The sequence below is a fragment of the Amyelois transitella genome, chromosome 16, assembly GCF_032362555.1.
Source record: "Amyelois transitella isolate CPQ chromosome 16, ilAmyTran1.1, whole genome shotgun sequence".
Lineage (NCBI taxonomy): Eukaryota > Metazoa > Arthropoda > Insecta > Lepidoptera > Pyralidae > Amyelois > Amyelois transitella.
Window position 1 is genome coordinate 9,784,734 of NC_083519.1, and position 5,835 is coordinate 9,790,568.

Consider the following 5,835-nt stretch of genomic DNA (forward strand, 5'->3'; position numbering starts at 1 on the left):
TAAAAAAAAAGTTTAAGGAGGAGACAAATGCATGGTTGGAAAAGGCTATTAGTTCGTGTATTTCAACCATCAGTTTTAGTGATTTACTTATAAAATTTACCTCAGTGGGAATTTTAAAATTTCGATGCCCAACAAGGTTCATATTGTACCTATTTACAAAACCAATTCCACTTCTGATGCTCAATATCCTAAATATTACCTACTTATTACTAACAACATTTAAGTAACTAGTGCACTCTATAATAAAATATTCATATTGATCTTTAAAATGTTATAAACTTGGGATTCTTTTTTTTTAGGCGACCTTTCAGCATTTGAATCTCAATTCTATTATTATGCCGAGCAGCTGAATGTGGCACTATCAGTCTTTTCAAGGCTGTTGACTCTTTTTACCCCTCAAGGGATATAGACGTGACTTTATGTAAGTATGTATGTATGTAGGTATCTTTAAAATATGTCGTAGACCTCTCTACAGATTTTATCGTCTGGCAGCGATCGGCTTTCCATCTACAAAACACAAGACGCGCAAATTGAAATCCTCGTGACTCCGGCGATCTGATGCGATACCTCGGTTAATTATCAGCGGGCCTGCGCGGGCGCATCGAGACACGAACCCTTTGGCTTCCATGGCGTGAAGTCGTAAAGTTAATCGATTGAAAACAGGAGTTGAACGAACTGTGACATATTTTAAGACTAGTCGTAGCCCGTGGGATCTGCCAATGCAAAACCTTAACCTTTTCAACTTGCTGCAGCACGCAAATGCATCTCAACTGTATTTTTATAATGTTTTGTTTAACTCTGTATTTTGTGTCTGTAGCAACTGAATAAACGTTTTTATCTATCTATCTTAAAGACAATTAGTTAAAAACGAGGGTTTTAAGACGTTTACTAACTTTACCGGATCTAGCGTATAAAGGTTTTCAGGTTGTTCAAAACATCTAAATGCATATGTAACTGAAATTTGTTATTATTTAACTCGATTTACCATACATACATACATACAGTCACGTATATATCCCTTGCGGGGTAGTCAGAGCCAACAGTCTTGATAGGACTGAATGGCCACGTCAGCTATTCACGATTTTGTTGGAACTAAAACCTTGTGAACGATTTGTTAAGTTTTAATTTGCCAAATCCCTTGTTCAATGCTATCTTAAATTCTAGACCTAAATAAACCTAGATAAATCTGTCATCTTGCACTGTTGGAGCCCACTGAGTGCCCCCACGAATCGTTTAACCCTATCTCTTATACAATTTCATTAAATTCCCGTTCAACCGCTGCCTCATACGCGCTGACGGGTTGACAGCGCGCTTTTGATTTTTCACCAACAAATTTTAACGAAAACATTCAATTGTAGACCTTATTAAAATGATGTTAAGGTTGGGTTAACGGTAAATGTAAGTTTGCTCTGAAAAACGGAGGTTAAATGTTAATCGTTCATCTCTTGGTATAATCACGAATCAAACGGGTACCAACATAGCTATTTACTTTTGTAGATTACCTAGTAAGTAGTTTGGTTGGAGTCTTTAGCGAATGAGCAATGTCTACTAAATAACATACATACATATGGTCACGTCTATATCACTTGCGTCTATATCACAGGATTCACAGGGCTAGCAACCTGTCACAATTTGAATCTTAACTTTTCAGTCATTTCAAGACTTGGCTCTGTCTACCCCGCAAGTAATATAAACATGTTTATAAATGTATTTCTATAATACCTATTAAGTTGTACCTATCTATACTAATATTATAACATACATACATACATACATACATAAAATCACGCCTCTTTCCCGGAGGGGTAGGCAGAGACTACCTCTTTCCACTTGCCACGATCTCTGCATACTTCTTTCGCTTCGTCCACATTCATAACTCTCTTCATACAAGCTCGGCGGTTTCGGGTACTTTTGACCTGACCCTTTACCAGGACGTCCTTAATTTGATCAAGATACGTTCGTCTAGGTCTTCCCACTCCGACCTTTCCCTTCACACTCTCCTTGTATATCTGCTTAGTCAACCTGCTTTCATTCATCCTCTCCACATGACCGAACCACCTTAACATACCCTTTTCTATTCCTGTAACTACATCTTCTTTCACATCACAACATTCCCTTATCACGCTGTTCCTTATCCTGTCACTCAATTTCACACCCATCATACTCCTTAACGCTCTCATTTCCACTGCATTTATTCTGCTTTCATGCTTCTTTTGCCATACCCAACTTTCACTCCCATACATTAATGTCGGGACCAACACGCCCCTGTGCACAGCCAGTCGAGCCTTTTTGGATAGTTTCTGACTGCTCATAAAGGCATGCAAAGCTCCATTCACCATGTTCCCCGCGTTCACTCTCCTTTCAATATCACTATCATACTTGCCATCTGATGTAAACTTTGATCCTAGATATACAAACTCTTTCACTTGCTCCACTTTTTCTCCTCCAATCAAAATATTACATGCTGTCATTTCTTTCTCCATTTCAAAAACCAGTGTTTTAGTTTTACTTACGTTCACTTTCATTCCTTTCTCTTTTAAAGCTTCATGCATACAGTTTACCATCTCCTGTAACTCCTCCGCTGATGACGCCAGTATAACCTGATCGTCGGCATAGAGCAGACATTTGACGAGTAACTCATTCATCCTTAATCCACTTTTAGACTCTTTCAAATCTGTCAAACAGCTATCCATAAATAGGTTGAACAGCCACGGTGACGCAACACATCCTTGCCTAACGCCTTTCTCAATCTTAAACCACTCAGTGTGCGCTCCGTTTATCCTGACACAAGCACTCGAATCCTCATATAAGGATTTCAGTGCTCGTATTAAGAGACTGCTCACCCCATGCATAGAAAGTGCTGACCACAATTCATTCCTCTCAACTCTGTCATAGGCCTTTTCCAGATCTACGAATGTGCAATAGACTTTTTGACTCTTGGCCAAAAACTTTTCGGCTATGCACCGCAAGGAAAAGACCTGATCAGTACATCCCATTCCCTTTCGAAATCCCGCTTGAGCATCCCATATTTTGTCATCAGTTTCATTCCTGACTCTATTAATCAATACCTTAGCATACAATTTGCCGACGACGCTAAGCAGGCTTATACCACGATAATTTTTGCAGTCCAGCTGTGACCCTTTTCCTTTGTAAAGTGGCACGATAACAGCCTTACACCAATCTTTTGGTACTCGGCCGCTTCTCCAACACAAATTGAAAAGGCAGTACAACTGACTAGCTACTACGCCTTTTCCTGCTTTAAGCATCTCGACCGACACTCTATCACACCCAGCAGCCTTTCCCGCTTTCATACTCTTAAGTGCTTCCACAATTTCGAACATTTCAATTTCGCCTTCCATCTCATTCTCTTTTTCTTCGCTATAGCAGAAATCTTTCTTATTTCCTTCCTTTTTTTCAAATAAACTTTCAAAATAGTCCTTCCATATCTTTAGTACACATTCTTCTCCTTTCACAACGCTACCATCCTGGCATCTGATCCTAGTCAGCTCTCTGGTTATAGTATTTCCTCGGGCTGACCTTACGGATTTCCAGAATACTTTTAGATTTGACTGAAAGTCTTCTGATAGCCTTTTATCAAAATCCTCTTTATACTCTTCTTTCTTTCTAATCACAGCTTTCTTAACCAAATCTTTCATTTTCTTATATTCCTTACGTGCTTCATTCACATCTTCATCTATAACCTCTTGCATTCTTAAGTTAACTTTTGCTGCTAACAAATCCAGCCATGCTTTCTTCTTTAATCGCACAAGTTCTTGCACATCTTTACTCATCCACGCATTTTTGTGATTTTTTCCTTTCCTTCTTCTACTTACACCACACACTTCAACAGCTACTTTCACAATTCTTTCTTTAAGTTCCTTCCATCCATCTTCAATATCGCTCATTTCATCTAAATCTTCAAATTCATCCTTCAGTCTATTAATATACTTCTTACCTACATCCATATCTTGCAAATTTTCCACTTTTACTCTTTCCAAAGCGCTGGTTTGCTCCCTTACCCTGTGCCGCCAGCGATTGAAGATACCCCTTATCCGGGATATCACCAGTAAATGGTCCGAGTCAATGCCAGCACCGCGATATGCACGGGTATCCAGCACTTTGTTCTTCAATCTTTCATCTACAATCACAAAGTCTATCATACTTTTTAAAATACCTTCCACTCTTGTGTAGGTGTTATTATAAAGCTTTTATATATTAGTATAGATATATTATAGAGTTTGTTTGAACGCGCTAATCTCAGGAACTACTGGTTCATACATACATAAAATCACGCCTCTTTCCCGGAGGGGTAGGCAGAGACTACCTTTTTCCAGTTGCCACGATCTCTGCATACTTCGTTCGCTTCATCCACATTCATAACTCTCTTCATGCAAGCTCGGCGGTTTCGGGTACTTTTGACCTGACCCTTTACCCTTTAACTACTGGTTCAAATGGAAAAATTCTTTTTGGGTTGTATAGACCATTTATCGAGGAACGCTTTAGGCAATATAACATCACGCTGCAACTATGAGGAGCGAAGAAATAATGGAAAATGTGAAAATAAACGGGGAAAACTATTCATCCTTGAGGGCTTCAATGATGCCCATAACTATTCCACGCGGACGAAGTCGCGGGCACAGCTAGTGTGTAATAAAATCATTAATCTAACATAGCATAAAATCCTTCGCCGATCCCCGTCTCACTCCAAGGGTTTACTAACTTGCAATTACGTGTAATTACGTACAATTATATGTGTCTACGTCGACCCCGCGACGGCCAATTTGCTTGTCTCGGCCCGGAAGCGAGCGTCCACTCGATGTGAAAATTGCTCGATTTTGGGCTAGTAATATACATATGTAGAGGTGTGTTCTTGTGTGATATACAGGGTGACATTTAATTCAACTGCATTAACTGTTAAGTGTACTCATCCAAAGGATATTTAAAAACGTTAAAAGAACAATATCGGTTCAAATTTCAGAAAGTACGAAAAAAAAATTTCCATTGTGCCATTTGATAGGATTTTAATCTCAATGTTATGGTGAATGTCGCAATGCGCTATGGCCATGCGGAGTTCAGTAGATAGCGTACACGGTTAGTAACCATTTCGCACTGCGAATCTTGATATCTTGATACTAGAAAAATAATTTATTTTTCAGACATTTATTTACATGTTTAGTTTTAATTTCTTTTTGTAGTATTGATCTTTAATAAAGCATGTGACGTAGTTTTTGAGGGTTTTTTAAATGTGAAAATGATGACGTTTAATTTAAATAAAAATAGGCTCAAACGCATGGGTACAGTCTATGTTTAAAAGGATGCAGTTGTTTTAAATGTCACCCTGTATATGTAGAGGTGTGTGATGGTTGTGTGATATACCTACCTGAGTACCAGCTCCTGTAGGTAAGCAAGAGCGATGCCGTTTATATCGCGCGAAAAACTATCGCTGCATCGCTTTTTATGATGACGTGAAACGGGATGTCGTAAAAGGCGACTAAGGGATATACTTATCAACTTGTGAATCCGTACACACTTGGGATTCTTCTTTTAAGCGACGGGCTAGCAACCTGTCACTATAATCAAGCCAAACAGCTGAGAGTGGCCTTTCAGTTTTTTTCCAAGGCTGTTGGCTCTGTCTACCCCGCAAGGTATATAGACGTGATGATATGTATGTATGTTAAGAATCCGCTTGTCCCTCAAGCGGAATCATATTTAAATTTAAAATTAAAATATTTCGCCGCCATTATAAAATAGGCAAGAACAAAAAATGGCTACATTACAAATCTTTGTGACAGAACGAAAACTGTCGGGTCAGCTAGTTTAAAATAAAATACTTAA